A 10,809-nucleotide genomic window follows, 5' to 3' on the forward strand; every position below is an offset into this window, starting at 1 on the left:
TGGTCTGGTCCTGGCCCTGTATATAGTATACATTGTAAATGTGGTACTGGTCCTGGTCTGGTCCTGGCCCTGTATATAGTCTACATTGTAAATGTGGTACTGGTCCTGGTACTGGTCCTGGTACTGGTCCTGGCCCTGTATATAGTCTACATTGTAAATGTGGTACTGGTCCTGGTACTGGTCCTGGCCCTGTATATAGTCTACATTGTAAATGTGGTACTGGTCCTGGTCTGGTCCTGGCCCTGTATATAGTATACATTGTAAATGTGGTACTGGTCCTGGTACTGGTCCTGGCCCTGTATATAGTCTACATTGTAAATGTGGTACTGGTCCTGGTCTGGTCCTGGCCCTGTATATAGTCTACATTGCTTTTGATTTTTTCTTCCTCTTATTTCTTCTGTTTTATTTTTGTTATACTATTTTGATATTGAATACTGCACTTTTGGGAAGGGCTTGAAGTTTAAGCATTTCACTGTACTTATGCATGTGACAAATTAAACTTGAAACTACTATAGTAATTTTGTAGATGGGAAAATGTGTTTTTGTTATGAAGTTGAACATGTGCTCTTTATGACAGAATGTTAAAATGAGGTGAAATCGGCTTTTTTTTACCAACTTCCAATTCTGAAAAGACACCAAATTGGTGGAACAAACCTTATATGATTATGTCTTGGTCAATATGTAAACATATGGCTTCTAAGTCTTGATGTAGGTCTTAATGTATACATCGGTACATCTTCTTCGTTTTCCCGTGAGAAGTGTGAAGATGCCCATACCTTCCCGTTCCTAAGAAGAGTGCAGAGTTACCTACGTAGCAGACACACAATGCTTGACTACTAGGTGATGTGTCCAAACAGATACTATGGTATGTTCTAACCACTGAAGTCATAACCACATGTTAGCACTGATGTCTTTACCCCATTACTGCAGTCATAAACCAGGTAATGACCCATCCTCTATTTAATTAGCAAGCATGTTTAGAAGGAGAAGCAGGTTAAACATAGATAGTTCCCATTAACTGTAATGAGTCAGTCTGGTGTTTTTTATTTGGAGAAAATGTTGTGCTGACGTGTGTTTCTGTGTGTATCTTTCCAGACACGTGCCCTACCCTAATCTGTATCCAGACCAGTCCACTAAGCGAGGAGTGGACCATGGAAGAGCGCTTCCGACCTCTGACCTTCCACAGCATAATTTTTGCGCGTCCCAGTTGGTCAACCTGCTCATCCTGTGGCGTCTGCTACACAGAGAACAGTCGGTTAGTGTTCCAATCCACTCCTCATGAGGGTCGTATTAGTTAGTGATGGGGAGGAACCATTTACACAAAAGATTATTGTGAGATTATCTTAATCTTATCTTGATTTTAATCTTCTTTTTATATGGTGAGCCAACGTGTTTTCAGCACTTTCATTTCCATGACTGCTCAAAACTTGTTGACTCATGGCTCTTTTGTTCCTCTGCAGCAGACATGTCGTGAGTATCGATTCGCAATATATAAAATAGTGTGACATAAAGAATCGCAATACATATAGTTTCTCACCTAAGTATTGTGATAATATCATATTGTGAGGTCCCTGGCAGTTCCCAGCCCTAGTGTTCATTAGGCACCAAATGGAAGAAACTGTGGAGGAACTACCTTCACTCTCATTCTTGTTCTCTGTTGCAAAACGTTTTGCTATGTTTTGCTACTTTGTGCTATGCACTAATGAATATGACCCAGGAGTTAGTCACTGTGTCTAGGGGAGAGAAGAAGTGAAGGAGTGTCTGTGTTTGTGCACTGTTCTCTTTCACTGTATGTCTGTGAGTCCACATAGAGTGCCACGCAGCCCAGACTGTCATGCGCTGAGACGACTGAGGAATACCCCTGTTTCCCAGACATCCACAACTTGGACCTGGCCCTCCTCAACCCCCGCATGATAGTGGTATGACCCAGTCCATCACACAGGAGCTGTGTTGTTAGACTTCAATGCAGCTTCTTATATTATCGATCATAATCTGTTGCTGAAAAAAACATATGTGTTATCTGCCATATCGTGGATTGAGAGCTACCTATCTAATAGAACACAGAGGGGTTTCTTTAATGGAAGCCTCTCTAATGTAAACCAGATAGAGTGTGGTGTTCTTCAAGGCAGCTGTCTTGGCTCTCTACTGTTCTTCTTTTTTGCTAATGACCTACGACTAGCATTGAATATAGCCTGTGTGTCTATGTACGCCGATGACTCAACATTATACACGTAAGCTACCACGGGAAGTAAATCCCTTAAATTCCTAACAAAGAGCTGCAGTCAATTTTAGAATGGGTGGCTAGTAATAAGCTAGTCCTAAATGTATTGAAAACTAAAAGCATTGTGTTTGGGACAAATCGTTTGTTAAACCTGAATCTCATCTAAATCTAGTTGGGAATAATGTGATCAAACAGTCGTCCAGAAGAGCTGGTGCTCTCATGCATGTTTCAGTGTTGCTTGCCTCGAATCGAGCATAGAAGTAATTTAGCTCGTCTGGTAGGTTTGTGTCACTGGGCAGCTCGTGGCTGTGCTTCCCTTTGTAGTCTGTAATAGTTTGCAAGCCTTGCCACATCTAACGAGCGTCGGAGCCAGTGTAGTACGGTTCAATCTTAGTCCTTATTGACGCTTTACCTGTTTGATGGTTTGTCGGAGGGCAAAGCGGGATTTCTTATAAGTTTCCGGGTTAGAGTCCCACTCATTGAAAGTGGCAGCTGTACCCTTTAGCTCAGTACGGATGTTGCCTGTAATCCATGGCTTCTGGTTGGGGCACGTATGTACGGTCACTGTGGGGACGACATCATTGATGCACATATTGATGAAGCCAGTGACTGATGTGGTGTACTACTCGGTGCCATCGGAAAAATCCCGGAACATATTCCAGTCTGTGCTACCAAAACAGTCCTGTAGTTTGGCATCTGCTTCATCTGACCACTTTCTTATTGACCAAGTCACTGGTGCCTCCTGCTTTAGTTTTTGCTTGTAAGAGGAATCAGGAGGATAGAATTATGGTCAAATTTGCCAAATGGAGGGCGAAGGAGAGCTTTGTATGCGTCTCTGTGTGTGGAGTAGAGGTGGTCTAGAGTTTTTTTCCCTCTGGTTGCACATTTAACATGCTGATAGAAATTAGGTAAAACTGATTTGAGTTTCCCTGCATTAAAGTCCCCGGCCACTAGGAGTGCCGCCTCTGGATGAGCGTTTTCCTGTTTGCTGATGGCCGTATACAGCTCATTGAGTGTGGTCTAAGTGCCAGCATCGCTCTGCGGTGGTATGTAGACAGCTACAAAAAATATAGATGTAAACTCTCTGGGTGAATTGTGTGGGCTACAGCTTATCATGACATACTCTACCTCAGTTGATCAAAACCTTGAGACTTCCTTAGATTTCGTGCACCAGCTGTTGTTTACAAATATACATAGACCGCTACCACTTGCTTTACCAGAGGTTGCTGTTCTATCCTGCCGAATAAGCTTAAAACCCGCCAGCTGTATGTTAATCATGTCGTCGTTCAGCCACGACTCTGTGAAACATAAGATATTACAGTTTTTAATGTCCCGTTGGTAGGATATACATGCTCGTAGTTTGTCTATTTTATTATCGATTGATTGTACGTTGGCTAATAGGACCGATGGTAAAGTTAGATTACCCTGCGAATGCCGGGGATGAAGGTTTTGTCGGGTGTCTGGAGTAAATCCTTCCCGTCCGACTCGTTGAAGGAGAAGAATTCCTCCAGTACGGGGTGAGTAATCGCTGTCCTGATATCAAGAAGCTCTTTTTGGTCATAAGACACAGTGGCAGAAACATTATATACAAAATAAGTTACAAATAACATGAAAAAATATACACAATAGCACAATTGGTTATGGGTTCGTAAAACGGCGTGCATCTCCTTCGACGCCATTATATGGTCAAGTGCTGCATAGAGGGACATAGGCAAATTACAGTTGACCCAGAACAGAGCAGAATGTCTGGCCCTTAAATGTACACAGAAGACTAATATCAACAACATGCATATGAATCTCTCATGGCTCAAAGTAGATGAGAGATTGACTACTGGTCTTTGTGAGAGTTCGGTACTTTTAACATGTCAATACCTATCTGTTAAATCGGTTAACACACAGCTCAGACACTTATACATACCCTACAAGACATGCCACCAGAGGTCTCTTCACAGTCCCCTAGCCCAGAACAGAGGCTAGCAAACGCACAGTACTATATACAGTTGAAGTCAGAATTTTACCTACACCTTACCCAAATACATTTAAACTCAGTTTTTCAAAATTCCCTGTCTTAGGTCAGGTGGGATCACCACTTTATTTTAAGAATGTATGAATGTCAGAATAATATAATTATTTATTTCAGCTTTTATTTCTTTCATCACATTCCCAATGGGTCAGAAGTTTACATACTCTCAATTAGTATTTGGTAGCATTGCCTTTAAATTGTTTAAGCCATTTTGCCACAACTTTGTAAGTATGCTTGGGTCATTGTCCATTTGGAAGACCCATTTGCGACCAAGCTTTAACTTCCTGACTGATGTCTTGAGATGTTGCTTCAATATAACCACATCATTTTCCTACCTCATGATGCCATCTATTTTGTGAAGTGAACCAGTCCTTCCTGCAGCAAAGAACCCCCACAACATGATTCTGCCACCCCCGTGCTTCACGGTTGGGATGGTATTCTTCGGCTTGCAAGCCTCCCCCTTTTCCTCCAAACATAATGATGGTCATTATGACCAAACAGTTCTATTTTTGTTTCATCAGACCAGAGGACATTTCTCCAAAAAGTACGATATTTGTGCCTATGTGCATTTGCAAACCGTAGTCTGGCTTTTTTATGGCTGTTTTGGAGCAGTGGCTTCTTCCCTGCTGAGCGGCCTTTCAGGTTATGTCGATATAGGACTCGTTTTACTGTGGATATAGATACTTTTGTACCTGTTTCCATTAGGTACAATGTTTTGTTTGATATGTTTTATCTCTGTTTGGACCTCATTAAGAGTATTTGTTGCCTTGGCAACAGTTTATGGGGATCCACATTATAGTGGTACGACCCAGTTAATCATTATGGATGTGTGACATCTCTTTATCGAGTCAATACAATGGACAATGCGTAAAAGGGACAATTCTTTTACATCTTTCCCTTTCAGGACGTCACCCCGTACATGAACCCGTGCCCCTACACAGTGTCCCCAAACACGCATGTGTCCCAAGTTTTTAACCTGTTCAGGACCATGGGCCTCCAACACCTGCCTGTGGTCAATGCCGTAGGAGAGGTGAGTGTTACTGCAAAGGGTTCCTCAACTTCCTGTTTCTACTTCCTGTTTACTCTCTGTGGACAGGGTTTTATTCATCAGTGAACACCGTAGCCAAACGGCTTGCAATGGAAAAGCGAAAGGAGTGTTTCTTGTTGGACAAGTTCAAATAGTCCCCCCTTTGTTTCCTTCTGTTTGGTGCCTCGTGAATACAACCCAGATTTATAATAACAGCCATTCACATCGCAACATGTCTCTGTTGGTCCATCATAAAGACAGACACACCATAGACTCATTTCAAGTACTTGACACAGTATGTATTAAATGTCCATATTGTTCAAATTCAAACCGGCATGAATTATCAACATTCTCTCTGACATAAACGCAGCTTCAAGCGAGTAACTCGACTTATTTTATCTGTCAAAACGAGCTCTAGAATTTTATTTTACCGGTTCGTAGAAGCACTAAGCAGAGAAATTGCTTTCTCCATGAACTACTGTAGCTAATTAATTATTTTTGAGAGTCTGTCCAGAGTAGAGGAAGCAATTTGCTCCATGATGTCCCTGTCTGTACCTTCTCTTTCAGATTGTGGGAATAATCATGCGACACAATTTAACCCACGAGTTCCTTTTGGTGAAACTCAGACAGCACTACATCACCATTTGAGCTCCAGAGTCCAGTCTTTAAAGCCAACAAGAGCCGCCTGCGTCTTGCTGTCCTTGGGACACAATCCCCCCTGTAACTGGACCTGTACCATGCTTTTCCATGTCTTATCCATTACACACACCCAACCGCACGGCATCCATTCTCTGTATGAGATAATAGGCACACACCCCTTGTAATGAAAGCTGGTGACTTTTGTCTGCTGAAGAGCCTTCCATCACCCAAAGACGTCCTCCGTGTCCCAACAAATTTCCATGCTTTACCAACCAACCAACCAATGATTCATCATTATTATCACTGTAGCACTTTTGTTTAGATTTCTGACTGTATTTTTTTAATTTTATGTTTACTGTATATTTAAATGTTCTATTCTATATATTTGCACTAAAACCATTTCACTGTTCCGCCAGGGCTTCGATCAAAGTAGGCTCATCAAGAGATCGAGATTAGGGACCGTTTCTAATCAAGGGATATGTTAGTGTTAACACGAAAATATGTAAAGCTGAACAACAGACAGTTGTTCTCACAAATATTCAGCCAACAGGGTTATGAGAGTGGAATGGAATCGGCAAAAGTTTATTCATTTTATTTTTGTTATTTTGACTAAATTTCCTGGGCCAAGGAAGGCTCAGCATATTTTCTAGACAGAAAATGGTGGATGTCTGTTTGTCAGTATTAATCCTTAAGAGTCTATTGGCGTACCCGTGTGTCAATCTATGTAACATAACAAAAACACCCCCATCAAAATCTGTCAGGTTAAGCCAGAGATATCAGTGTTTTTGCATAGGCTGCGTAACAATCCACCACATCCGCCTCTGTCAGGCATTCCGCTATCTGCGGTTGAAGGTGGCTGAGCTGCAGCTGTGTTTGTCAGACCACGAAACATCCTGAAAATTGGTATTGTCACAAAAACCTCTATAGCGTCCGAATGGTTTGGCCTACAAACTCTCACAAACACTATTGTGTTCTACGTTTTGCTCTACGACCCAACCACAAGTGTCACGGGAATCGTCTGAAGGTAACTCACACAAATGAATGGAAGTAGTTTTGTGCCAACAAAAAATGGTGGTAGTTTAAAGGTAGAATCTGCAATATGACATCATCACATGACTCAAGGGATGGTGTAGATTGGGATAAGCCAGTAATGGCTTTCTTGTTAAGTTGTGTGTAAGTAGGAAGTTGCCCCACTGTGTATGGCACTGGTACTTATTGCGCGGCCTGCGGGCTGCATGTACTTAATTTGCGTCTCGCTGTGATTTTCTTATTTTCCATGCATAATACATAACAATGATACAATTTCAATTCAATGTGTTTAATGCAGGCCTAAATCACTTCATTGAATAAATCTATTGCTCCCTGGACGGCAGATAGATGGCAGTATAGCACAGCTGTTGGACAGAAAGGCCAAAATAGAATGTTTACCGAAATAGAATGCATCTACTCAGGTCCAGTGACCAATACATATCAGTTTGCTACTAGCTAATTTTGCAGACTGGTTGACATGGATCGATTTATTGGACGGACAAGTATTTTTTTGTACTGCATGATGGGACTAGCTCACTTTGTCTTATTTGCCAGAAGGCAGTCAATTGTTTTAAATGAGCAAATTTAGAGCGACATTTCCAGTCACGCCATGCCCACCTTTAAAGTACCACCATTTTTTGTTGGCGCAAAACATATCTGTCACAAAGCAACCTCAGAAACAACAAAATAGCTCAACTCAAAGGACAGCTCAAAGCACAACAATAAATGATGGACAGATCTAGCACTTTGCAGAGAAAACGACAGAGGCAACATATGAGATTGCTTGGATACTCGCGAGAAACAAGAAGGCCGTCACAGACGCGGAGATTGTCAAATAATGTTTTTTGGCCTCACCCGAAATATTGTATGCTGATTTCACAAACAAGGAAGCTATTTTAATACAAATTAAGGGACTGAAACTCTCAGAATTTACCATAACAAGACGCATAGAAGCGAGGACATCGGTAAGCAACTGATTACCGACATATCCGTGGCGCCATGTTTTAGTATTGCGCTTTACGAAAGCACTGATATAAGTGGCATTGCACAATTATGTGTTTGGGTCTGCTTCCCTCAAAACGAGTCGTTCAGAGAGGAACTTCTATGTTTACTGCCCCCTCAGGGCAAACACAAGGAGAGGATGTTCTGAAAGCCCTTATTACATATGTTGCTGATAATAATATTGACTGGTCAAATCTGGCATCTGTGCACTGACGGCGTCCCAAACATGCGAGGGAAGGAGAAAGGAACTCATAGACCTGATGAGAAAGTTAGAGGATATTCCCAAATTTGTTGCATTTCATTGAATCATTCATCAAGCACTTGTGGCTAAACTCAAAGACTGTGACTTACAGAATGTGATGCAGCAAGTCGTGCTCATGGTGAACATTATTAGAGTTGCTGGAGGAATACCAGACAATACGGCAATTTGATATTTTGCAATGAGGTGAGATGGTAATCTTGTGGCAGTTTTAGAACGATTTCTCTCTCTCTTCCCTCAAATCTGGGAATGTGTTGTAAGCAAGGGGAGAGAGGAGCCAGAGCTGGATGTTCCACAGTGGATATTAAAGCTGGCTATTTTAACTGACATCACCTGCCACCTGAACCCGGTGAATCTCCGGCTCCCAGGGAAAGTTAAAACTCCGGCAAAATGCTGCATGTGGTCACAACATTTCAAAATAAAACCACCACACTGTTCATACCTGACAGACAGTTTGTTCATTTCCCAAAACTCAGAGCAGTCACCACATCCAACCCAGACATACCGCAACATTTTAGCTATGATGCATTTGTGTGTGTGTTGGAAGAGTTGAAGTTGGAGTTTGAGTCAAGATTCAAGGATATCATGGAGTACAAGGAGTTTTTCGACTTCATTGAGAACCCCTTTCATGTGCCAGTGTCATCTCTGACCCCAGTCATCACAGCCCTCTGTCCTGACCGTGATGGAACAGAGAGTGAGATAGTGGAGCTGCAGTCAAGTAACACATTGCAAGGTGAACTAAGATCAGGTGTTACCCATTTCTGGAGCCTTGTGTCAGACACAGAGTATCCACTTCGGAAGCAGTGTGCAAAAGGTGACATCAGTTTTTGTCAGCATTTATTCATGTGAAGCAACATTTTCAACAATGAACATTGTGAAACAAAAACAGAGAAACAGGCTGATCAATGCACACCTCGATTGCCTCAAAAGGATAGCAACAACAGACTATACATTTAGAATGAATTCAGTCAAGAAGCAGAAGGGACATTTTTGCTCATCCAACTACTGAGGTAACCCTTAATATGGGTCTTATACATGTGATGTAGCCTATTTGATGTGTGTATGTATATATTTGTGATGTACTGTACATCAAATCAATTGCATGTGCTCTATTTCTCTGAATTTGCTCTCAATTAATAATTGATAATATTGGAAGAAAAAGTACAACAAATTAAAGATCTGTGCGGCCCTCTGAATGATTGTCTCAACCCAAAGCGGCCCCCTTACAAAACAATGGTGAGTAACACGGGTGTATGGTGATGTCATATTGCAGAGTCTACCTTTAACATGTGACTAAACATGATGATGAGGCGAGTGCAGCTCTTCTATGCCTTCTAAACAGTGTGGATAGATGTAAAGATAATCAATTATGACAAACCATGATGACACATATTTATACACTAAGTATTCTTTGTTGTATTTGTGTGATATTTTTTGCTAAATGTTTTATTTAAGAAATTAACATTTTATTTTTCATGATTTGCTTCATGTACTATGAATGGATCACATGAAATGGCGTTCATTACATTTGGTCTATAACAAGATGGACCGATGTTACTCTGGGAAAAAAATACATTATTATTATTTGTGTCATCGCCATAGAGTGGGTTTCAAAATGTAAGGGTAATTTTCCCAAAACCGGGGAATTTTGGGTAAGTTACTGGAATTTTGCAACCCTAGCCATAACACACTTGTTATTTTAAAATCAATGCTTTTATCAGAGGAGGTTGGTGTGAGGAGCTGTAGGAGGATGAGCTCATTGTAATGGCTGGAATAGAATTAATGGAACGGAGTCAAACGTGGTTTCCATATGTTTAATGTGTCGGATACCATTCAGATTTTTTTCCATTCCAGTCTTTACAATGAGCCCGTTCTCCTATAGCTCCTCCCACCAGCCTCCTCTGGTTTTGTGTATCATGCTACTTTATATCCACACTAAATGTTGTGTCTCTGCATATGACATGCCATCAGATGAGGTTGTATGACAAATGGTAAATGCGCTACGCTTAGTTAGCGTTGGGACCAGAGGGATCCGTTTCTTTGCCAAAAAACATTATGGACACACCTGTGTTTAGTACGTCTGCTGTGGAGGTTTAGGCATTGCTCTGAGCTTGTTGAGAAGTTTGTGAAAGCTTGACAAATGTAGGAAAGCAAGCCAATGGCAAACACCATAGGTCCCTTGAAAAGAGCAAGCAGAGACCTCTGTCTTGTGCCTTGACGTTACTCTTCAAAATAAAGGTCTCTTTGTTTTGTAAATCATTCAAATGTATCCACCTTATTTTTGTATAATTATCACTGTAGAAAATATGTTTTAGAAGATATAATACAAAAGTGTTGTGTTATTTTCAATGATAGCATATTATATATAGAGATATATTGTCATAGTGCACAACTTCACCTTTCCAATGCTTGAGTTGTCCAGACTCCTTGTTGCCTGGTACTAAAATGACATGCATGGTCAGGCTGGCTGTGTAAGGTGTTCTGATGTGTCGGATACGGAGGGATTGCACGAGGTCCTGGTCACGGTTTTCCACATTTGACTGGCTCTGGGAACCTAGCCCACACTTATAAGCTACCAATTACCAATCCGGCAAATCGTCCGCCACAGT

General features: G+C 41.4%; 1 pseudogene; it reads left to right on the plus strand.

Moving 5' to 3' along the window:
- Positions 1-10,459, plus strand: part of LOC135559351 (H(+)/Cl(-) exchange transporter 6-like) — a 45,553-nt pseudogene extending 35,094 nt beyond the window's left edge.
- Positions 10,460-10,809: the final 350 nt, after the last annotated feature.

Source organism: Oncorhynchus masou, chromosome 18 (genome assembly GCF_036934945.1).
Source record: "Oncorhynchus masou masou isolate Uvic2021 chromosome 18, UVic_Omas_1.1, whole genome shotgun sequence".
In the NCBI taxonomy this organism is placed as follows: domain Eukaryota; kingdom Metazoa; phylum Chordata; class Actinopteri; order Salmoniformes; family Salmonidae; genus Oncorhynchus; species Oncorhynchus masou.